Source organism: Galleria mellonella, unplaced genomic scaffold (assembly GCF_026898425.1).
Source record: "Galleria mellonella isolate WM207_F2 unplaced genomic scaffold, CSIRO_AGI_GalMel_v1 utg63, whole genome shotgun sequence".
In the NCBI taxonomy this organism is placed as follows: Eukaryota; Metazoa; Arthropoda; class Insecta; order Lepidoptera; family Pyralidae; genus Galleria; species Galleria mellonella.
Window position 1 is genome coordinate 15,074,664 of NW_026442130.1, and position 27,136 is coordinate 15,101,799.

General features: G+C 34.9%; 1 protein-coding gene and 1 non-coding gene across 2 annotated transcripts in view; one reads left to right on the forward strand and one right to left on the reverse strand.

The window, feature by feature from the left end:
• Positions 1–27,136, forward strand: part of LOC113511835 (solute carrier family 22 member 1-like) — a 135,332-nt gene that overhangs the window by 55,657 nt on the left and 52,539 nt on the right. The window lies entirely within an intron of this gene.
• On the reverse strand, positions 25,266–25,337 carry Trnaw-cca (transfer RNA tryptophan (anticodon CCA)). Its single transcript has one exon. It is a non-coding gene; the product is annotated as a tRNA-Trp (tRNA).

The following is a 27,136-nucleotide window of genomic DNA, read 5'->3' on the forward strand; positions in this document are numbered from 1 at the left end:
CAGGTCGACCTCCACGTGGTTCCCCCTGGAAACCATCGTGGCTAATTCTAGTCGAATTCGTCAGGATGGGCTAACTGACCTGCTGACACTGGTGCCCCGGCAGCGTATACCGTTAGCGCAGGCGGGGTTACTATTTCATTATCACCCATTTAAAAAAAAAACTTCAACTTTATCTCGCATAAAATAAATCAGCACGTTAGTTAGTTAAATGTTACCCAAAACTGAATATTATGTTATATAACTTATTACTTCTTATGTCCCTTACCCTCCTAACCCCTGGAGGTATTTTGATCTGAAAACTTTTGTACCAATCTATAAGTATATCTTTTCGAAAAAAAAGAATTTCCCATATCGGTTGACAACTGGCGTGATTGAGTTATGAAGTAATAAAAAAAAATACAACCAAATTGAAAACCCCTTATTTTGAAGTCGGTTAAAATGGTAGTAAAATTACCGATAAAAATAAAAAAGTAGACGGCCTAGAACGTCTTTTTGTAAGAGTTAAGTTATCGTAAGAAAAAACAAAAAACAAAAATGAAATTAATTGTATGAAAGCTCCAAAAAAATCATATACATATGTTTTATCTCCAAAAATGAAGACATAGAATGCCGTCAGAATTGTCAATCAGTTAAGTTTATTACAAAGTTTTTTTATACAGCATAGTATGGCAAACAAGCTGACGGTCCACCTGATGGAAAAAGGTAACCGTCGCCTATAGACATGAGCAGTGCAATGGACATAACAGAGTATACTGTTTCGCTCATGATAATAACCCTTGTGTTGCATCTCAAAGTCTCAAAAAACCAAACAATTTATGCGCCATTCAAGGATATCCGTACAGTTCGAATCAGTACAGGGTCCAATATGACTGATATACCGATAAAGATTTTTTTTTATACAACTTAGAATGGCAAACAAGCTGACGGCCCACCTGATGGAAAGTGGTAACCGTCGCCTATAGACATGAGCAGTACCATGGACATAACAGAGTATACTCTTTCGCCCATGATACCCCCCATGCGTTGCCATTCCTGAGGACTCAGGTGTTATTCCTTTGTACCCAGTAAATTCACGCCATATCCCACCCTTCATACCGAAACACAGCCATGCAAACACAACTGCTTTACGGTTGAAACACGAATGGGACAGAGGTACCCAAGCAATCGACTTTTGTACAGTCTCCCTCTGGTACAAAGATACTAACAACCCTTAAAATTTTTAATATATATATATATATATATATATATATATATATATATATATATATATATATATATATATATATATATATATATATATATATATATATATATATTTGCAAATTATATTATGTAATTATCGGAAGAAGACAACAATAGTACTACAGAAATGTTAACACGTGTAAACCATACGAAGCACGCACATTCTAAAATTAGGTACCATTTTATTATTCGAGACGGCGAACTCACACGCCGCGGCATGCGACGAGCTTGGCCGTTTTAATATACATATTTTAGAGCCACGGAACCCCACGACGAGGACGGGGACCTACTATTTAAAATTCCTAACATTTTCGCACACACACACTGACATGTTTACTGGATGATAAGTAATAACTACGTGACAAGTGCTTTTTTTATATTAAATTAAATTCTCCTCTAGTTACCTTAATTTCAACCGGCAAACATTTTTAAGCATCCGTTTTAACTTTCTTATAAGAGGCCCAATATTTTTCTGTCGGTTTTTTGAGTTCTATTTTTTTTTTTTTAAGAAAAATGTTCGCTTTCTTTGCATTGTCTCTACATAAGTTTCTACCATAGCCTGCTATAAAGAACGGTCCTGAGCTACCTGCATCAAGTGACTACCTCTACAATGCATTTGAGGTTTTTTTTTGCTCGGTGTAAATGGTATGGTAACGGTATGGATACGCTGGCGGAGCACCAGTGAAGGGAGATAGATGAGAATGAAAGCAGGCCAGTTAGCCCATCATGATGAATTCATCAGGAATTAACCATGATAGTTTCCAGGGAGAACCGCGAGGAGATGACCTTGTTGGGTATATTGCTAGCAATAGGATTCTCAGTCTCCATTACTAACAATCCCTTTTCCCCCTGCATTTGGTTGTCACTCCATCTCGTGGAGTTTTTCTTATGGATGATAATGGAATGGCAACCCCGCCTGTGCTGTCGGTATACACTAGCGGGGCACCAGTTAGGGATGATTGGTGAGGATGAAAAGGCAGGTCAGTTACCCAATCCTGACGAATTCAATGACAAATTTGTCACGATGGTTTCCAGGACGAATCGCGTGGAGGTCGACCTGATAATATACCTTATATTGATAGCGATAGCTAACCTTCCCATTACTAACAATACCTTCCCCTCCCCCTCTCCCATCTAGTGGTATGTCATCCTACACTGCATTAGCCTGTACGCTTCTTTATTTATCACCACTATGTCCAATAGTAAAAATCTTATTAAACATCTTAAAAATATTAATATTTTATTTATTCTCTATATATTGTTTAAGATCTTATATAACTTGAAAGATATTCGAGTAACATATTTTTCACAGATGAAGGACATACAGGTAAAATCCGGTCTGTAAATTAGGAATCCCTGCACTGTGAGGAACCAGACATATACAGGCCAAAACTTAACACAGCAAGAACCCAGACGCGTCTTAGTTTAGAAATGTTCGACTCCAATGAAGCCATGATTAAAAATCAAAACCAGGAATGAATTATTTATTTATTTAAGGCAGACAAACAGCAAAAACAATACATAATTATATACTTAAATAGTAATTTGGCAGCCACTAAAATTTGCACAAATAAAATAAAATAAAATAACACATACATAATACATACAACAATACATAATTATATACTTTAATAGTAATTAGGCAACCAATAAATTTGCTCAAATAAAATAAAATAAAATAACACATACATAATACATACAACAATACATAATTATATACTTTAATAGTAATTTGGCAACCAATAAATTTGCTCAAATAAAATAAAATAACACATACATAATACGTACAACAACACATAATTATATACTTTAATAGTAATTTGGCAACCAATAAATTTGCTCAAATAAAATAAAATAAAATAACACATACATAATACATACAACAATACATAACTATATACTTAAATAGTACTTTGGCAGCCACTAAAATTTGCTAAAATAAAATAAAAGTAAAGTAAACACAAAATTAGACAATACTAAATTAAACAAAATTGAACAAATTTAAACAAATACTATTGAAAACTACAGCAACACTGTCAATAATTCAAGTCAATTAATACAAAATTATCTAACACTGCATCACGGAAGTCATAAAAATAAATACCTAATTATTATTATTATTATTTATAATAACTTTTTTATTGTAATCTTATGGAGGAAACAATAGAGTATCTATCTATCTGTCTACCTAAGCGATTCATACTATCAAATAACACAAATTCATATACAAAAGCTCAGCCGGCGTCAGGTGCGCGCACAATAAAACTAACAACCGAATCGCAAAGTAAATCCAACTCCTTGCATCTTATAGGAAACTATTGCGCTATTAATTTATGGGGGTCGGCAGGCGACATATGTTTTGCTCGTAACTGTTTTACTGCCTGCGACTGCGCTCTTAACATTTTATGTAGAGTTTTATTACCGAATATATGAGAATACGGAACACTGTACGTACATATGTTACTGTCGATAACTTACTGTTTTTTTTTAATGGGTGATAATGGTATGGTAACCCCGCCTGCGGTATCGGTATACACTGGCGGTGCACCAGTGATAGATGACAGATGAGGACGTCGTGACGAATTCAACTAGGCCACGATGTTTTCCAAGGGGAACCACGTCGAAGTCGACCTGACAGGATATATTGCTAGTAATGGGGCTATTTGACCCCATTACTAACAATCTCTTCTCCCCCCCCCCCTCCCCCCGATAACTTACTATTAACACGGTGTAGACAAGTTAAAACCTCTGATTGAAGGAATAACTAACTCAACGGTAATGGAGAAAAAGGATCCGGCTAACAGTACCATTCATCATCATCATCATATCAGCCTTTAACTGTCCACTGCTGAACATAGGCCTCCCGTTTGGGGGGTTTCGCCAGTAGTTGCCACGCTTGGCAGGCGGATTGGCAACCGCAGTTAGGCTTTAGAGATGTTTTAAGAGGGGCGACGCTGCCCATCCCTCGTCCTTCCTTAGTCATCTCTTATAACACCTACAGGAAAGGAAAGGGTGGCCTAATCTATGACGGGGGGGGGGGGGAAGGGATTGTTAGTAATGGAGTTTGATAGCCTCATTGCTGGCAATATGCCGTGTTAGGTCGACCTCCACGCGGTTCCCCCTGGAAACCATCGTGAACAATTCTTGTTGAACTCGTCACGTTGGGCTAACTGAACTGTTTTCATCCTCACCTATCATCTCTCACTTGTGCCCCGCCAGTGTAAACTACTAAAGCAGTTTACACTGCAAAGTTTAAAGGCAGGTTTACCATTCCATTTTCACCCATTAAAAAAAATCAGTAATGACAAAAAGAATCGGTAATGAGCCATATTGAGTAATGATGATAGATTCGCCCCGTTTGTCTTCTAAGGTGCAAAATGTCAGCCTGTCAAGTGTTACGTTCACCACAACATCAATAAAAGACAAATGCCTCTAACTGCCACATTGGCGATCACAGTCTTCATCTTCTCTCAGCATTTATCCTTCTTTTATTTAATAAAATTCTAGGAGATTATAATTTTCTAGACGCCTTTAACTGAACACCTTTTTTGTACTCTTCAGTTTGTATAGAAATGGTGCCAAGATCATGCTGACCAAATTGAGTTGGATATTTTAGGTACTAAACTCTCAGAAAGAGATTTGAAAAAATTTTGACAATGTACAAATAGATTTAATGTAAAACAAACCCTTGCTGAATGTATTGATACAGAAAAAGATTTACAAAAAATTGCTAATATATTTAAAAGTCGGTTTCAATAAAGCCTGTCGTTATCTTTTTTTGTATTTGCGCCATATACAGAGAATAATATTTAATTCTGAGGATCATAAAAGAAATATAGAAAGATATTTCCCTTAAGAATAAGTTCGCTGTTGTGCTATTCAATATTTTGTTCTTTATGTGGCAAGTTTCAATTGATTTAAAACTTTCCTCCACAAAAAATTATCGATAACAAAAAAAGTGATAGTTTAGAATTGGCAAAGATATCGTAACGTGCAATAAAAACGTAACATTTAGAAGCTGCACGCGCGTGCGCAGGCTGCAGTGTGTCGCAGGTCACGTGCGCTCATAACGCAGAAGGCGTGGTGCGCCCGCGCACACTTATCTTAATGAAATCCGACGCCGCCGCCGTCGCCGCCGCCGTCGCCGCCGCGCCGAACGAAACACTTTCACGCTCTTTACGATCAGACAGTGTTATTAGACATTATTAATATGAGAAAAACGTAATGAAATTATAACTTTGTACGGTTTAATAAGCAAGCAATTTAGATTGTGAGTGGATGTCTGTTCGTCACATCCGCCCGTATATAGAGAGATATTTTTTTTAAGATTTGCGTTACATTATTTAAGGTATCCCATCCTCGCTATTGCTTGCATACGGGTGACGGAATGCCTATACAAGAGGGTACATGGTGGGCGCAGTTTAGACGCAATATTTGAGGAGCATTAGGAAGGTACTACGGCCGGATACTGCAACAAAAAAAAGTATGTGGTCGGCCCACGAACTGGCGACGTCTGCTGTCTACCGGTCCCCAATTCGAGGGACGACCGATCACCGGCCGTAAGAGATGACGCAGGGCGTCTATGAAAATACACCAATCATGTAGTTGCATTACATATAGAGAGATATTTCTTATAATGGATGAAAATGGAATGGCAATCCTGCCCACGCATGGCTTACCTGTGAAAATTATGGAGAGGATGACGTCAGGTCAGTTGGTGGATGGGAAGAATTTAACCACCATAGTTTTTAACAAATGAAAATGAAGTATCCCTGCGGGCGCTATCGGTATATACCCTGTACCTTGTATGTACACCTGTAACCCCGCTGTACACTTTATTTTAAATGGATAATAATGGAACGGTAACCCCGCCTGCGCTAACGGTATACGCTGGCGGGGCACCAGTGAGGGATGATAGGCGACAATGAAAAGGTTCATCAGTTAGCCTATCGTGATGTATTCATTTGGAATAGAACACAATAGTTTCCAAGGGGAACCGCGAGGAGCTCGACCTGATAGGATGCATTGCTAACAATGGGGATACTAATCCCCATTTTTAACAATCCATTATACCCCCCCCCCCCTACCGCTATACACTAGCGAGGTACAGGTGAAAGAGAGAATTGAAACTAACCATTGTGACGATTTTGTCGGGAAATAGGTCCACCTGATGGGGGTATGAGTACGATGAATGATGAGAGGTACGAAGCGAAAGAGAGAGAGAAGCATACACAACAAACGACATATGTGCGAACGGTATAAAATAAAATTAAAATTAAGTACAAGTGCAAATTGTATGAAATTGAATGAAAAAAAAAATGATCATTAAAAGTATACTTTGTCTCAGTACTCTGCATACAATTTGTTTAAGTATACATAAATAGCCTCGGCTTCGCACGGATGCACATTACATCGCATCACATTAGAAACCTTTTTTTTTATATACAACTTAAAATGGCAAACAAGCTGACGGCCCATCTGATGGAAAGTGGTAACCGTCGCCTATAGATATGAGCAGTACCATGGACATAACAGAGTATACTGTTTCGCACATGATACCCCCCATGCGTTGCCATTCCTGAGGACTCGGGTGTTATTCCTCTGTACCCAGTAAATTCACGTCATATCCCACCCTTCAAACCGAAACACAGCCATGCAAACACAACTGCTTCACGGTTGAAAGACGAATAGGACAGAGGTACCCAAGCAATCGACTTTTGTACAAAGTCTCCCTCTGGTAAACCTCTAAAATTATCGGTGTTTCTCTACTATATTATGCATGTATTATACATATAAACCTTCCTCTTGAATCACTCTATCTATTAAAAAATAGCCGCATCAAAATCCATTGCGTAGTTTTAAAGGTCTAAGCATACATAGAGACAGACAGATGGGAAACGACTTTATTTTATACTATGTAATGATATGTATTTCTCGTGATATCTTTGTCAATATGGAACCGATTTTAAGTGTTCAAAATGCATCAATTAGAAATCATTCCCATCTTTATCTCATACTAATTGTTATCTGTCAAAATATTTTTAAATCTATACACCGTCGTTTACTCTCTCTGTTTATCGTAACGGTTGACTGGTAGAGAATGCCATCAGGCATTGAGTCCGCCCTGTACACATTTTCCAATGTGTGCAAAAGTATAAATAAATAAATAATTTTGTCGCGATTCGAATCTCTTTTTTATGGAAAAAGAAAACTTAAAGACAAGTATGTCTAAACAACAAGTGATGATTTCCACTCTTTATCAGGTGGATCGCCAGCTCAGTCATTACGAATAGTGGATGTAAAGAAACAGAACAATTACATACAGCACGATAGGAGGGAGGCAGCTATGCGACACTGTAATGACAGTGAAAGCTCGCTCCCACATCACAACCGTTTAGATGCGGCCCCAGATATGTGAATCATTATCATTCAGATGATTCCGATTCCGACTTAACGATAATGACTGCCGCCGACGGCTGTTTTCTTAGTTTCTTCTTTCCGAGCTCGTGATCTTGACAATGATAAGAGGTAATGACGCTTATTGAAGTGGCAGCGCAACGATAAATGAAACGTTCCGATTTACAAAAAAAATTAAAATTAAATAAAGTAACACAAAATTAAATAAGCTTTATCATTTTCAAAAGGAGTTATTGAAATCGGTTTATAATTGGCAACATAGTAGCGTAACATATATATTTAAAACGTATATAACCGAGCAAAGTAGATAAAATCCTATCTGAGAAATCAGTACAGGGTCCAATAAGACTGATATACCTAAAGATACCTATATCTTATATATAAAATTCTCGTGTCACGGTGTTTGTTACCAAACTCCTCCGAAATGGCTTTACCAATTTTTACGAAATTTTGTGTGCAAATTGAGTAGGTCTGAGAATCGGCCAACATCTATTTTTTATACCCTCAATGATAAGGGTGACCCTCCCCAAAAATTTTTCTTTATTTTTTTGACAAATTTTTCCATTTTTATTTTATTATGATTTAGCATTGAAAAATACATACAACTTTAAATTTTCATCGTTTTACGATCAACCCCTGTATTTTAATCGCGATTTTTATATTTCGCAATAAGTGGTAAAACAACGTTTACGGGGTCAGCTAGTATATATACATTAGTATAAAAAAAAAGTAATATAAAATAATTTTACAAATAAAAAAATTAAAAACAGAAAAATACTTCTCTTAGGAAAGTAACAGGTAATACGGAAATGGTTTTTGTTAAATAAAATTCTCGATAAAATATTCCACGCGGATATCAAATATATTTCTTATAGGCTTCTTTTATCTGGCAAAACAACGTTTGCTAGTTCAACTAGTACAAGTGGATAATTAAATTAACTCTTGTAACATATCCGCGTCACGTCCGTACCAGGACAACCTTATTAGCCCGTTAATCGACCGCCATTTAGTTCCAAACGTGATTCCGGCTCTTCGCTAATTGGACTAATAAATAATTAATGTGAAAATTTTAGTATAATTAAATTGTAATAAAACCTATTTCTTGTAAATAAATCGTACCTATTTCTTGTAAATAAATAAATTACTTGTAAATAAATAAATAAGTAATACTTTCATCATGATTAAAGTCAATGCTTTTTTTTTTCACAAACCGAAATCAATTTTATTAGAATCTCCTCCTAAATGTAATTTCTTAAAATATTGCTTAAGCTTCTTAAATTATATGTAAGCATACATCACCGAATTGCAAGATAAAGGTGGAGCTAACTGGTTATTAAGTCCTGTTGTAATGAGGGATAATCTAAAATTTACGAAACACTGCGACGGTCAACCGCCAGTCGTGACCTGCCTACCAAACAATAAGTATTTTTTTTTATGGGTGAAAATGGTATGTGTGCTGTTCTCCTCGTATGGTAGGTAGGTGTAGGAAATAATAAACAATAATATGTCACAATGCGACTCACACGACCACCCGCCCGGACGTCACCCAGAGGAGTGGCAGGAGCGGGGGGACTTGCAGTCTCAACTTTAATGAGTACATCACATCTCTCCCTTTTCAAAATATTTTAAAATTAATAATAGAATATGAATATTTTTACTCTAGGAAACTTAATTATTATTTTTTAAGCATTTTTGAATAGTCATTTTTTTATAAATCTACCGCCCATTCGGAATGCAATTTCAGCTAAGAAGAACGGGCAAGAAACTTAGCTGTTGCTTTTTTCAAACAAAGTTGAGTTTACAACAAAATGTGAAGGATACAATTACTCACAAATTTCATATAGATACAACTACAACAATATAGTTTTACATTACAGTCATAGGTAACTAAAATAATATCATGATATTACCATATATATTATGTTACAAAATATAACTTAGGCAACTAAATATAATAAGACTGGTTTGTATAAAAATAACTATATGACTATTTCCTCTCGAAGTCCATCGAGATCTTTCTTTTCATCATCCTTATAATTTCTTACTGATCTTTCATCTTCTTAAGTATATTATTGTGTATATTTCATCTTAATTCTTGTCCCATAATTTCTTCTAGATATAGCGCCAATAAGTATATGTATACAGGGATTGAAGTATCGCATATATATTTTCTTTAATTATATTCCGAATACACTTTCTCCTATTTTCAATATCTATGTCACTATATCTTTCCCTTCCAATTTTAAAATGTTCTTTTATTGATTTGTCTCTGCCATTCTAAATAAATCTCATTATTCTTAGCATGTACAATAGAAGAGATTTTATCTCTAATGACAAATCAATAATGTGGCATGATATTGTAACTTATGAGGTATAGCAGGAGTTTATCCCTCCAGTCAGATTTTGGGTTTTAATTTATTTGTACACGTATTATAATGTCACATTTTTGTATTCTACTTGCTTCGTTCTACTGCGGTCGATATGGTGTCGAATAGTATAGTTTAATACCAAATTCTAAGCAGTTATCCAATGTTGTGCTGAATAAAGTGTCAAGTCTTGTAAAATTTCTTTTATTTATGTACTTTTAAGAAGATTTATGGTCTTATACTAAGTATATCAGAATTCCAATTAATAATTCCTACAATACATACACTGACAATATTAGAGACGTTACTATTTATAATCTCAATATTTACATAAGTACGTCACATTTATTATAGTTTAGACATCGATTAATTTTAGGAATGTTACATAATATATTGTTTTAGATCAGATGTAATGTAGACAAAATTTTATTTCTTCATGAACATTGATTACAACATCTATTATATGTACCGAGACTGGTATCAATCCTTTGTACCTTGATACATAATCTACTGTTTATGGCAACAGTGCCGGGGTGCCAGAATAATTATCATGAGTCGTAGCGAATGCTCGTCTACGCTATCTCAAATGAAATAAAAATAGAAAACCATTAATAAAGGACTCAGAATTCGTATTTAAAGAGTTTGTAATGATTGACTTTAAGGTTCAGTTTTCCTGGGAGCATCTAACTACTAATTGCATGGCTTATAAAACTTAAGTGTCCACAATTTACTAACTCTTTTTGCTTTGAAATTACGAATTACTGTAAATGTTTGCTTTTCTTTCCAGAACTCTGAATACAGTATATTTAGCGAGCTTACGCCTTAACATTTTACGTATTTGTTCAGTCATTGTAGCCAAATTTTGAGTCCATTTTCTTTTATTGTGTACCAATAAACTGATAAAGATAGATAAGTGTGACTGTGTACAACTTGTAATTTAAGATATTGATAATATACAGTTATATACATATATCTAAAATATTTACGCATAAAATCTAAATATTATTATAACACATTATCATATTTATTTCTCAAAATAGGTTACTAGTTTTATAACTTTAAAATTTTCCAAAAAATTGGTTTTCTAAGTGATTCTATAGTCTTTAGGGACTTACAAGTAATACTTTCTGAGATTAGCTCATGCCCTAAAAATTCTACTTACGATTGATTAAACATGAACATAAATCCTTTATTAATACATTATTTGTAACCTACGTGTACAGATATGTAGGTATATTATTTTGCCTTACAAAGTTAAAATACGTTGAACACATTTTTAAACTTTCGCGTTGTGAATCGCGAATTTAAATAGATGTAGGACATGTTTTAGCCTTACATCATTTGTTCGAAATTAAAATATTAACAAACAAACAGTTAATCTTGTGTAAGATATTTAATACATGTTTAGGTGTCTTATTCATTTCCTTTATTTGGGATTATTTCCAATTATTACATTTAAAACATTCATGTGTATATTATAATATACCTATTAGTTGGTGGTTTACATGTCTTGCTACAAAACCGTGACCAATATTTGTTTATATTTAAACTAAGGTAAGTCTCTGTTATTAAAAATAAAGATACTTAAAGTAATAAATTATATTTATATAATTTATAGATTTTGACACGTTAAATTACAAGTATCATTGTTACACAGACTAAATAATATAATATTTAGTCACTGTAAACAGAGATTTGGTAAATACTGTTTAAATAAACAGAGTTTTAATTATTTATTGTAGTAGGATCGTAATCGAAACGAAATAACCACTTGCTTGTTATAAAGACTTAAGTACATTCTAATCTCAATTTGATAAAAAGCATCTTTTAAGCCAGGTTTAGATAAAGATAAATTTATTTGCATAAACAAATCACGTTGTGTGTGTGCAGTAAATACATATTAGGTATTTTAATTATGTAGTAATTGTAACATGTTTTTTACCAAGATTAGCATGCACATTTTTTGTTTAGGACTTTTCCCTTGACAGACAGATTCATATTCCTTTTTTCTATTCTTTAAAATAACTATGACTAGAGAAACTCAATTCGCAGCTTTGTCTACAAGTTCGATTATATTTTCTGTTTATTTGAGCTATACTATTTTATTTTACTAAACACTTGATTTTATGATCAATATCTAACTGATGTTCATTTAGATATTGAATTTGAATTTTGGATTTTTTTTGTTTGTTTTGTGTTTAGTAAATTAATATGCAACTTAATTGTAATATATAATGAATCATAGCAGTCTCTTAGGTACACAATAAGCTGCGAGTACAATTTTTCTCTACTTCTTCCAGATCCAACCAAGACTGACATTTTAAATGGGCCCAGTACATCAACGAGTCTTTAGGACTCGATATGTCCTAGAATTTTGTCAGATTTTTCTTGGTTAGTTTTTTTTTTTTTAAGTAGTTTTAAGTAGTCCTAGGTTTTGTCGACTATTATTATTATTGTTACTTTTGTACCCGAATTGATGGGTATATAATATTATGTCAATTATTATGTTAGTTTTGTACCCGAATTAATGGGTATGTTAGTTTTGTACCCGAATTGATGGGTATGTTACTTTTGTACCCGAATTGATGGGTATGTTAGTTTTGTACCCGAATTGATGGGTATGTTAGTTTTGTACCCGAATTGATGGGTATGTTAGTTTTGTACCCGAATTGATGGGTATGTTACTTTTGTACCCGAATTGATGGGTATGTTAGTTTTGTACCCGAATTTATGGGTATGTTAGTTTTGTACCCGAATTGATGGGTATGTTAGTTTTGTACCCGAATTGATGGGTATGTTAGTTTTGTACCCGAATTTATGGGTATACTAGTTTTGTACCCAAATCAATGGGTATGTTTAATGTAACTCCATCACTTTGGCAAGATATATATTTTATAGTGGAATAGAGGATGGTTAACATTTAGTTCCACCATTTTGACAAGATATTTTATAATAGAATAGAGTTACACTTAGTTCCACAATTTTGGCAAGATATTTTATAATGGAATAGAGTATGGTTAACATTTAGTTCCACTATTTTGGCAAGATATTTTATAGTGGAATAGAGTATGTTCAACATTCAGTATGAATGTAGTTATAGGAGAGTTGAATGATTGTTTGGTAACTTTATTTATTTTTTACTTGATGGATTATTTGGTTTATACTATTTATTTCGCCATATAACTATCGCTTGCACATTCATGCACTTATTTCGATTAGTGCGATATTGCTTTTGACCTAAATGGCTTATAAATCCACACTTTTAGCAAAAGTTATTTCTTGCAACACATTGTGCATCATAACTATTTTGATATGTACTCTCACATTTCATACACCGTATATTCTTTACCGAAATCTCTTTACAATATTTGGTTTCTTTAGTGTCCTTTTACTGATCTTTCATCAGTCTCTATTGAATTGCTTCCACAATATTTATTTCTATTTAAGTAGAATTATCTTTTAACTTAAGTTCTGAGGAACTGCATTTTTCTACGATTTGACAATTGAGATGTTATAATAAGACAATTTGCAAAACGGGAATTTTATGGTGGTATATTATTTATACGTATTTATATAAATACTGTTAACTAATGATAATCGACAAATAACCAATTATGTTACTATTATTAACAAATATATTAACCGTATATCGTAGTCGACAAATGCGTCTGACTACCCCGTCAAGGATTGAATCTAAATAAAATATTATAAGTTGTTATTATTATATTTTTTTCAGAATTTTGTGTTTGTAAATGAATATACTAAAATGATTGTTCTAAAACAACCTGAAAAATAAGATGTTGCTGATGTCAACATTAATTATTTATACATATTTACAATTTAAAAAAGAATCTGTAATTCAGGAATAAAGGCTATTTTTATTTTATTTTTTATTAAATGATTATACCTACCTACCGTAATAATGTATGCTATTATAATTGTAGGCAACAATATTGTAAATGCGAATACTTGTACTTGTTGTACAGGTGGATAAATGGATTATTCTCAGTTACAAACACAGCCTTTTGAACTTATAAACCAACATAAATACGTAGGTAAATTTATGTGCCCCAACGGCGAAAGGGTAACCAACTCAGAATTAAGCAGAGAACTACCGGCAATGCTAATATTCTGCTGGTTCCTTGTAAGAAAAATAAAATCGTAACCTCAACTCTTACCAAATATCTGTTAAATAATGAAATTAATGTGAAGTGTTTGAATATATCATAATTATCTTATGATAATTACATTTGTATTAGGTTTATACCTACATACAAATCTATTTATTATGGAAGCAACCTCTATAATCGGAACCACCAATTGCATAAACTTGTATCTAAATAGATTACAGTTTATGTGGAATTATGTATTTAATGGGCTTTGCTCATTCGGATTGTACGGTGTATTTTATTTGTCAAAATAATTACTCCGACTCGGCTAATACATGCAGGCACATTTTGTTGTATGTATAGTCAGTATTCGCTGGTATCCCCGAACTACTTATCTTAAGAATTCAACTGTTATACTTATACTGTGATGTAAATATAAACAGAAAGTATGCGGTACGGTATACCTAGACATCAACAAACGCCGACCATTTGTTTAGGCATGTATAGCAAGTTATTGTACGACTATGATGCGCAAACGCGTTAAAATCAGTCACAGTGTGTCGCTAAATTACAAAACGTACTATGCACCGTAATATGTATTATCAATATTTTGCTCTCTCTATACAATTTATAGAATCAAATCTTTATTTCTTTTTGAAATTGCTTTTAGTCTTTTCTATATTTAATAAATTAATTGAGAATTAATAAATTATCTTCTCTCTTCCTTGTGAATTTAGAAATTTAACAGTTTAATGTTATTCGTGTCAAGTTACATTAAAATAACAACGCAATAGTTACACTCTTTGGACTGATTAGAACAAGTAATTTTGTAGTCGTATGACATATATATATATATTTTTTACTTACAAATTTTCACCTCGTCGCCAATTTTGTGCTGTTCTCCTCGTATGGTAGGTAGGTGTAGGAAATAATAAACAATAATATGTCACAATGCGACTCACACGACCACCCGCCCGGACGTCACCCAGAGGAGTGGCAGGAGCGGGGGGACTTGCAGTCTCAACTTTAATGAGTACATCACAGTATGGTAACGGCAACCCCGCCTGCGCTAACGGGATACGCTGGCGGAGCACCAGTGAAGGGTGATAGATGAGAATGAAAACAGGCCAGTTAGCCCATCATGATGAATTCATTAGGAATTAACCATGATAGTTTCCAGGGCTAGCAATGGGATTCTCAGTCTCCATTACTAACAATCCCTTTCCGTCCAAAACAATAAGTATTGTATTTTAAAGGATATTTTAAAAAAAAAGGATTTCGCAATTCTAATGATTTTTTTTATAAATTAAAACAGAACTATTTAGTGGCATTACACGTTAAAATTACAGCAGTTTCCTGTAATAATGCTTTGTGATTACACCGCCTAATGCCAACCTATTTTGACTATTCTTTTTGCAATCTATAGTATTAGAATCATATTAATTTTGAAACCATTGAAGATAATGTTTTTTTTTCTACGAAGCAAAAACCCGTTCGTTGCAAAGAAAAATTTAAATACTTATAAACAGGTGATTCCGTTTTCTGAATTAAAAAAAATTTAATCTAAATAGTCTTCAAGGCGTCTCGTTGTTGTGTATATTCACAATCCCAATAGGAAACGTATTTTTTTTAACTAAATGTTCTTCTTAATAATTTTCAAATTAATTTAATGCCAGTTCTAGAAGGACAACTTATTTTTGTAATTCGTAAGTAAAACTCCACTTTTTGATAAAATTACCAAATGTAACAAACTAAACATTCTTTTTTTTTATTGGTAGAAAATGGAATAACGGGATACGCTGGCGGAGCACCAGTGAAGGGAGATAGATGAGAATGAAAACAGGCCAGTTAGCCCATCATGATGAATTCATCAGGAATTAACCATGATAGTTTCCAGGGAGAACCGCGAGGAGATCGACCTGGTTGGGTATATTGCTAGCAATGGGATTCTCAGTCTCCATTACTAACAATCCTTTTCCCCCAACTAAACATATATATTTATGATTAGGGACTTGGCAACTTACTATATAATTGTAAATTGATATAGAAATATATATATATATATTGGCGCTGAAGGTACAGGTTTAAGTACCGGCCTTTTCAAAAATTTTCATTCACTTAATAATTGTTCTAATAATTATTTATTTAAACTGCAATACACCATTATAATAATATAAATAATGTGTACATATGGAATAAACACGTAATGGCGTTCTCTACCAGTCAATCATGAGGCAAGCAGAAAATTAAGTATGCGGTGCATTTACTACTTAAATATATACAAATATTATTACTACATATTACATACATACATCCATAAATATATATACATACATACACAATTACATATATAATATACAACTGTAATTCTAATGGTGATAAATTAGAACAGCGGATTTTAAAAATAAGGCAGTAAAATACCTACAACTGAAGCAAAAAGATAGATAGATACATACTCTTTGTTTCCTCGAAAAGATAACAATAGTAAACTTATTATAAATATAAACAATTACAAGAAATAATCACAATGAGAAAACAATGGGCGACCTTATCGCTAAGAGCGATCTCTTCCAGGCAACCTTTGGATGGAGAGGAGTAATTATAAACAATTTGGTGGAAGGCACGATGAAAAATTTTGTTAGTTCTATATATGGGTACAATTAAAAATAATAAGAAAGGAATGAAAAAACGAAGAATGTAATATTATTTTTATATCTTATTAATATTCCTACAATGAACTGAATTAAGAAATTAAAAGCAAATATATGTCTTCACGAACTTTGTGGCGAATAGAAACTAGTATTCGTGTCTATCGGTTTTAATTAGACGCCGGTAACCCGCTTAATCCTCATCATAAGTACGTGACAAAGTCTAGTAGATAAGCATCGCCCACAGGTGGGTACGAGCGTGGAATGTTGATCTAGTTAGATGCACAGCGTGAGATGTCATTTAGCTAGTGTGACTACTTTTGTTTTTTACCACACCACCACTTTAGATGGTGGTATTCACATCTATACCCAATCTATAAGCCAACTATCTAACTATCATCTATAAGCCAACGCTTGCCACTTTCCATCAGATGGGCCGATAGCTCGTTTGCCATTCTAAGTTACTTGAAAAATTTGGGTCACTGCAACACACTTGGTGAAAACATATTTCCATATTTCATCTTTTGTTTTATATTTAAAAAATGTAAATAATCTGATTGTATAAACTCATTTGTTAATTTACGTGTGTCATAAATAGCTCAAATAAAGTGTTTATCTATCTATCTATCTATCAAAAATATTATTACAAATTTAGTAAAAATAACATTTATTGTTTCAAGCAATTTGTGACCGCCTGAAATTATTTACGTTTACAGAGTACAGAGAAATTACACCTAAGTCCTCAGGAGTAGCAACGCATAGTGGGTATCGTGGGCGAAACAGTATACTCTGTTATGTCCATGGTACTGCTCATGTCTATAGGCGACGGTTACCACTTTCCATCAGGTGGGCCGTCAGCTTGTTTGCTATTCTAAGTTGTATAAAAAAAATATTAAAAAACAAACTGGAAGTAATTGTCTTACTTAACAAAGATCTCGATTTAATTAATTAAGGTTTTTATAAACAAAAAATAATATTTTTCTTTATTTTTTGAGAGAAACTTACAGCTATTATAACTTAATAATTAAACATAAATGACAAGAATAATCTAATTTAAAAACATCACATATAGTTAACAAAAATTGAATTAGTTACAGTCTAAATAATTAATGAGTGTGTTTACCCACTCATTCCATATCTAAGCTATTATCTAGCTAAACTTCATTGAAATCATTGAGTGAATAATTTGCTAAGTTTTTTCTTAAATAACTACTGCTACTTTTTAACGTTAAATATATACTAAATACACTTTAGTATTTCTATTACATTGACCATATATTGTAAATTTTTTAACCGTTTAAGTGGCACGAGCGCGCTCGTACGTATTGTCAATATAAGTGCCAGGGGGGAAAGGGATTGTTAGTAATGGAGACTGAGAATCCCATTGCTAGCAATATACCCAACCAGATCGACCTCCTCGCGGTTCCCCCTGGAAACTATCATGGTTAATTCCTGATGAATTCATCATGATGGGCTAACTGGCCTGTTTTCATTCTCATCTATCACCCTTCACTGGTGCTCCGCCAGCGTATCCCGTTAGCGCAGGCGGGGTTACCATACCATTTACACCCGGCAAAAAAAAATATAAGTGCCACGAACGCCATAGCTCTCGTGGTTGCTAAATCAGTTGTTGTTTAGCTCGCTGTAGAAAAATTATTAAAATATTATTCAATTTTGGAGGAGGTACAGTTTTTTTAGAGACAACGTAAATGACATCTACACGACAAAGATTTCTTTGGTATTTTTAAGTAGTTATGAGTAAAAATCAATGGCACTAAAATGGTAATATAAGGTACGTTATAAATTTGAGTGTGCCACACCTACAATTGGCGTTCAACAGCGATATCATGATAAGTTTATAATACGACATTTCCTTAGTAACCGTCAGCCGCTGATAGATAATTCGATCGAAGACGCGGTCAATTACAAAATAAAGAATAAATCTCAGTAATAGGAAATTAAATGTTTAATCCGAGCGGTTGACTTCTCAAACATTGTTTTAAGTAACCAATAGATTAAATTTATTCATAAAGGAAGAGAAATAACATATTTCTCTAAGTAGCATTTCTCTCACAATTGATAGGAACTTCTTTCATTTAATATTTTACACACCATATCCTGCTTGGGATTACGAGGTTTGTCCGGAAAGTACGTATAAAAGTTTTTTAAAAATTTTATTTTACAATTATTTAGGTAAATCAATTTTATCCCCTTCAAAGTACTCCCCCTGTGACATAATGCACTTGTGCCAACGCCGTTTCCACTGTGAGAAGGCTCCTTGAAAGTCCTCTGGTTGTAGGTTTCTCAGCTGCCCCGTCGTAGCTTTTTTTATCTCATTTATGTCCCCCAAATGCCGCCCCCGAAGTACCAATTTGGTTTTTGGGAACAAGAAGAAGTCACACGGGGCCAAATCCGGCGAATAGGGGGGTGCTCGGTCACCGTAATGGAATTTTTACTCAAAAACTCACGGAACGATCTTGGCGCAAATTTTTTTCATTTGAAGTTCGTTTCTTAGAATTTCGTGGACCACGGTTTTGCCCAAATTAAGCTCTTCAGCCACCTGTCTGACCGTTAAACGGCGGTCCCCATTAACACAAGTTCGAATTCTTTCCACGTTTTCGTCGGAATGTGAAGTGGAAGGACGTCCTGAACGTGGGTCATCTTGAACGCTTTCTCGGCCCTCTCTGAATCTTTTTAGCCACTTGTGGACGGTTGGTTCCTTCACAGCATCATCCCCATAAACTGTTCTGAGATCGGCAAAAATTTCACGGCCATTCTTGCCGAGTTTCGAGAGAAACTTGATTACGACGCGCTGCTCTTCAACGGAAGCGGGCTCCATGCCGACGGGGTTTCGTTAAGAGGTAACTTCACAGATGGCGTGACAAGCCAGTTCGCACCGCACGGCGGTCAGACCAGAACTGAAGCATTGTTAGGGACATAAAGAAGGGGTCCTGCGCTTACCTGGCCTCCCCACTCCTCTTTCTCGCATTCCAGAACACTTTTATACGAACTTTCCGGACAGACCTCGTATATCATCTTCCTTTTTTTTATACCACTGAGGTGGCAAACAAACATACGGCTCACCTGATGGTAAGCGGTTACCGTAGCCTATGAACGCCTGCAATACCAGAGGTATTACGCGTGCGTTGCCGACCCTGAAGAAACTTCTTTACCCCCCTTTTGAAGAACCCCTTTTGAAGAGCTCATTCCACAAGCTGAGTGTTCGTGGGAGGAAACATCTCTGAAATCGCGCTATATGCGACCATTGAGGCTATAGGATATGGGGATGAACTCCTTGTCGATGGCGAGCCGTACGATGGTAGAAAGTGGCCGTGGGCATCATGCTCCTTTACTAATTATTGGGGGTCGGCGTAATATGATTTTATCCATATTACCTTAAATTTTAGCTTTTAATTTTACGACCGGCCGCCTGCCTAATATCAACTTTCCTTGTAAATGCATTAGTTGATGGTACCCGTTACCTATGGTATGGAGAAAAAAATTGAGGGAAACGAAGGAGGACTTTAGGAATGACTGAAGGTAGTCGTTAAAAAAGAATTTATGCGACAATGGAAAAGGGACACGGCAGTTGCGGAGAGGATACTAGTCAGAAACTCCAGTCTAGAGAGGCTGGGGTCGCAAACCCGTGTGTCCTTATAGAACCGGACAAATCACTGGAAGAGAACACCCCTGGCACAGCGCTCTAAATTTAATTATCAAATCAAATACATGTGTCTACGAATGTCCTCATTCATGGATAGATAATATATCATTACGTAATAAAAGCACTAGGAGTCATGTCGTATACTCGTAAAGGTCAAAGATATGGCGATTAAAAATCGACCCCAATGGATGATAGATGACATTGACTTTGGATCAATCCAAAGGTCGCAGAGTGTCCGAAGGTCGCTTGTTGCAGAGGTGAAGTAGCCGGCGACGCGGCACGTTCCATTCGACTCTTGGACCGTGAAATAGTTAGTTTAGATTGAGTATAGAACAGAGTGTGGGAACAAATCTAGCAGCGATCTTTCGACCGTTGCGCCTGAGAGCCAAATCCAGTGTTGCCAGACACATTCATTTCTCCCCAAATTTCAAATGACAACCTCACCTTCCAAAGATCGGGCGTTCGATCCCTGATACAAAAATGTTTGTATTGATATGGGTGTTTTTAATGTATAATATGTATTTACAAGAATGTATTTATGTATGGGACTGGAATACGCTGTATAATAAATTCAGTTGCATTTCTTTATTTTACCCCATAATGATACGGTTGCCGTTATTTTTACACAATCACAGATTATTGTCCGATTTCACTACGATTTGCCAAGTAATTACTATTCACAATAAAAAATTACTATCTCTCTTGACGCTGATTACTACCATCAATACAATAGTATATTATATAATTACATAGAAATACAACTCTCAAGTAAATTAACCAAAATTATTAATTACTATTCTATTTCACCAAAATTTCTCCAATATACAAATATTTCATTTTTTTATACAACTTAGAATGGCAAACAAGCTGACGGCCCACCTGATGGAAAGTGGTAACCGTCGCCTATAGACATGAGCAGTACCATGGACATAACAGTGTATACTGTTTCGCCCATGATACCCCCCATGCGTTGCCATTCCTAAAGACTCAGATGTTATTCCTCTGTACCCTGTAAATTCACGCCATATCCCACCCTTCAAACCGAAATACAGCCATGCAAACACAACTGCTTCACGGTTGAAACACGAATGGGACAGATATACCCAAGCAAGCGACTTTTGTACGTTTTATTTCAATTAATAATTATCGTAAGTTAAACCGTTGACTATTACATTAAAACACAAACATTTACCCAAAATTGTGAAAAAATACCCAATCTGGCAACACTGGCTCGGGCGGCGTTCATTATACGCCCAGCCACTGTTGGTGTCCAACTGTTTTATTGTTTTGTTACGTCGTGGCACGATGTGAGAAAGTCTTTTTATAGGTAGTCAAATAGTCGTTGGAAAGTTGGCCTTCGTAATTAATTATTAGAGTTATTACTTTTTACGTTCGTAGTCACGACCGGATAGGTGCCTAGTTTGTTCCTATTAAAAGGGTCTACCATGAAATGTGTTTCGAAATTTTGGGTCCGAACGAAACACAATTTTAATGTTAAAATTACATGAAATATCGTTTAAAATATTAAAAATGCTAAAATATCTTTCCTTTGGACTTTTAAGGTAAGATTTATGACAAAAGACACGTTTAGCTCTACTTACTAAGTCGATTTTTATTATGAACAAAAACCCGAAAATTCGAAATTTCATTTCATGGTAGAACTCCAGATTACGAAGTTAGTGAGATGTTACTACGCATAAAAATATTGTTAATTATTCGAAACTAAAGTTATTTCTGGTTACAGTGCGTTATCCTTCTTTCCCTGATCTCTACTTTTTGTTGCCATAAGTGAAATAATTCAATTCTTGTAGTTTTGAAAATGTCGTTATTTACAATTTTATTTTTCAACAAAGAATTTCTACCGTATATGTTTACCTTTTAAATAGTGTATTAGCTAATTTTATTTATTTAAAATATGCATATTCTCATAATGTCGGACAAATTAAAATTCGTACACCAAATTAAATGTCGCATATGGCCGGGCAAATTCGAATGAGAGGAAACGCTACCCACGTCCAAGTTGCGGCAACAAATTTGGATTAAAATCTTGTTTTTTGTTTGTGCAAGTCATATTTGTGTACTGGCTGTCCTTAGATTATACGAGTATAGATAGTGCATCGCGTCTCAGAAACGGGTCAACTTTTTGTCAGCCAATTGTCAAATCAGCTGACGCATTTATTTTATCAGTGTTCTATATACTTACGCATATAATGTATCTTGACGTATTATTTAATAAATAAAATGAACATTTACGCATTATAATGATGCAGAAATTATAAGATATAATTAATATAGAAGTTGTAAAGGAATCACTCATAACTATTTATCATGCAAAATTGTATGAAAAAGTTGAGCCTCCTTTCTCGAAGCATTTGTATGGAAACACTGTATCTATATAATCTGAGTGGGTGACGTAACGTGACTAATTGATACTGATTTATCTGAATTTGATTGGAGCAAACTTGTTATGCTCACTAGAATTCACTCCCATTAGAGTTTACAGATTAACGTCCCTGTTTTTTTTTCTTTTTCTGCAGAACAAATCACTTCCTAGTATTTATAGAATCCTATATTTTTTTTTGATGGGTGAAAATGGTATAGTAATCCCGCCTGCGCTAACGGGATACGCTGGCGGAGCACCAGTGAAGGCTGATAGATGAGAATGAAAACAGGCCAGTTAGCCCATCATGATGAATCAGGAATTAACCATGATAGTTTCCAGGGAGAACCGTGAAGAGGTCGACCTGGTTGGGTATATTGCCAGCAATGGGATTCTTAGTCTCCATTACTAACAATCCCTTTCCCCCATTGCTATATATTACCTACTCCTACTATGTGCATATATACATCATAAGATTATGCATGCACTTTTTGTAGTTCACAGATTATTGACATAGCGTAGGTTTATCGATCTCTAATAACAATCATTAAGAACTAGTTTCAGAGATGAATAAGTGATAAAGTACGCAACAGTGTATCCACCATTTGGACAGCAATAGAGCAGACCTATGTATATATACCATATATATATATATATATATATATATATATATATATATATATATATATATATATATTATCTAATATATATATTCTAATAACGAATATGTTAAAAGTCTGTGAACTAGAAAATAATATTGTATAATTGACTTTAACCATATTCGAAAATAGATATTCGACCTATATGGACGATATCGAAATGGGTGATGACCTTTTTACCACCATAAACGTCCAGAGATATATAGATATCGGATCGGTATCCATATTTTTTTTAATGGAATTGTAACCCCACCCGCGCTATCGGTATACACCTGTAGGGCACCAGTGAAGAATGATAGGTGAGGATGAAGCAGGTCAGTTAGCCCATCGTGACGAATTCAACAAGAATTGCTCACGATGGTTTCCAGGGGGAACCACGTGGAGGACGACCTAATAAGGCATACTGCTAGCAATGGGGCTGTCAAACTCCACTGCTAACAATCTCTCCCCCCCCCCCCCCCCCGGTATCCATATTAGCCACGCCTAGTACATAGTTTAGTTTTTTACTTTAATCGTGACAGTACCATAAGTTCTTAGTAGTATGGCAAGCCTTAAAAAACGACGGTGAAATTTTTCGTACAATAGACTGAATTATATTAATTATAAACGCTGAATCGTGTTTCTGAAAGTAGATTTTTCTTCACAACAAACCGAATTCACAACAGAATATCAGTGTTTTGCTCTTTTGAGGGCAAAGCAATAAACTGAGTTGTGACCATTTTGTGTTACTATGGCACACGCATGACAGAAGGCAATTGTTGTTTTATATATTTTGCTTTTTGTATTTTTTTTTCTTTTGTTTCTTTTTTTTTCATTCTTTTATCTCTTTTTACTGTGTATATCTGTATTATCTATCTATCTATCTAGCTTATCACCACAAAGAGAAATGGCAGCTTTGATCGTGATAAAATTAGGAACCTCTTATTTGAAGTCGGTTGAACACCGCAAACAGTACGCGCGCTCACAATAGCGCCACTCGACGTCCGGAATGATGGCGGTGACAGCTGCCAAGTCATCACTAGGAGTGATCTGAGCAAGTAATACTGCTAATGTGACATACACACACACACAGCGCGGTCTTTGTTGGGAAATGTAAGGCATCGTGCTTACAATTCTGCGTACCTTAAGCTTTTATCTAAGATTTAACCGTAAAGTTATGTAAATGAGAACTTTATTTATTTAGAGCAAATAAAGTATTCTATTCTATTCTGATCTAACTTAGATCAGTGGAGGGAAAGGGATTGTTAGTAATGGAGACTAAAAATCCCATTGCTAGCAATATACATAGCCAGGTCGACTAACTGGCCTGTTTTCATTCTCATCTATCACCCTTCACTGGTGCTCCGCCAGCGTATCCCGTTAGCGCAGGCGGGGTTACCATACCATTTTCACCCAGCAAAAAAAAAAAAATAGACGAATATAGATGTAACACGGCCGCGTCACTTCGAATAAAAAAAATCACAGTAAAGAATTCCAAACAACAAATTCATCGAGTTTGAAAATTTCACATATAAAGCAGGTCTTTGATGATACGTATTTATTGATGAACAAAATAAAGCCACTGTAGAGTTGGCAAAGATTTACTATGACTGCTTTAATGTATTGGAATTAAGTTCAAAATAATTTACATTTTATAATACGAATTCTTACATATTTAAAATGTGTTTAAAATAAATTATTAATGTATATTAACTTAACTTTTTATACGGGTGTCGTATTATTTTGACATATATATATAAAAAAAAAGAAAAAGTAAAAACTTAAAAAGAAAGAATCCTTTTGATCTCGACGTGATTTGAACACGCAACCTCCTGATCTGGAGTCAGGCGCGCTACCATTGCGCCACGAAATCCCTGTCGACTGTTTTGAAATTCGTTATCGCTTTATATTGGCACAGTGACATCATTCGTTAACGTAAATATGATCTGCTATTTATAAATTAGGCCAATGTTTAAGCTCCTCTCTGGATTACTAATTTATTATAATTATTTTAAATGGAAATTCCCATTGAAGTTTTTTAGTACAAAATATACTTAAAAATAAGTTAAGTCAAATATACTGCTATTTAGCAGTTCTAATAATATTATTCCTGCATAATATAAGAGTTCCGTGGTAAAGTCGGCAAGAATCCGTGTTTCAGTCACGTTCATTTATAGACAACCAAATCGATTGCTTGGGGACCTCTGTCCCATTCATGTTTCAACCGTAAAGCAGTTGTGACACCTGAGTCCTCAAGAATAGCAACGCATGGGTGGTATCATGGGCGAAACAGTATACTCTGTTATGTCCACGGTACTGCACATGTCTATAGGCGACGGTTACCACTTTCCATCAGGTGGGCCGTCAGCTTGTTTGCCATTCTAAGTTGTATAAAAAAAATCTAAATGAAACATATAAAGTATATACCTAAATATAATTATGAGCATTCTGAAGGCTTGCTTTTTAATCAAATAAATTTTAGTACAAAAATAGAGTAACACAGTCCTGAACATAAAAGAATAGCGACGAATCGAGAGTACCAGGGCGACATAGGCATTAGAGTGTTATCGTGTTATTTTTGTCTATAGGCAAAAGTTGCCATTTGTCTTCAAGCGCGTCCTACATCAGGTTATCATTTCAAATATATTTTAAATAATATATCGGGATTTAACGCGACGAAATATATTTCTACATAACTTCTTCTTTTCTTTCCTTTTACATCTCAAATACTAAATGTATGCAGGATTTTATGACAATTAGTTAAGCCCTTTACAGTTAAGCAATTAAGACGCCAAGAAGCAACAAACAAACTTAGTTTCCTTTAAATATTAAACAATCTGATCTTATCATCACTTATCATCAGGTGATGTAAGATTAGATGTAAATCCAAAGCAAAAATAAAATGTATATTGTAAAATATATACCTAGTAGAATCATATATTCCAAGTTCTTAAAAAGTCAAAGGGTACGATTGAAGAGGTTTTTTTAATGGGTGAAAATGGAATAGCAACCTCGCCTACGCTATCGGTATACGCTGGCGGGGCACCAGTGAGAGGTGATAGGTAAGAATAAAAAAAGTAGGTCAATTAGCTCATCGTGGCAATTTCGATATAAGTCAACCACAATGGTTTCCAGGGGGAACCGCGTGTAGGTCGACCTGATAAGGTATATTGCTAGCAATGGAACGGTTATATCTCCATTTCTAACAATCCTGAAAATCTTGAAGAGGTTAGGAACCATTATTTTGAAATTTCACTACAATAACTTCGGAATTATAAATTATTTTAAGCACACATCATACATATATTGTTGCTTGGAAGACAAAGAATATGGAGCAGCTATATCTTAGTCCTTAAAACCGTAATACATGCTTGATTATGTCCATAATTTCGAGGCAGATTCGAAAATGAAATAAATAAATTGGACCCCGGTGTGATTCGAACACACAACCTCCTGCCTTTGTTAGTACGAGGGCACGACACCTTACGTCACACCTTTCCACCCGCCAATGTGCATCGTTGGGAAAGAAACGTGAAATTTAGTGCGTCCCGTCCTCACACCACCGTGTAAGCCAGTAGCGCTACCGTTGCGCCACGAGGTCCGATTGCAGTCTCGCCAAATACGCTATCTTATACCGCGCACTCTGACGTCACGCATAGATTAACACACTCG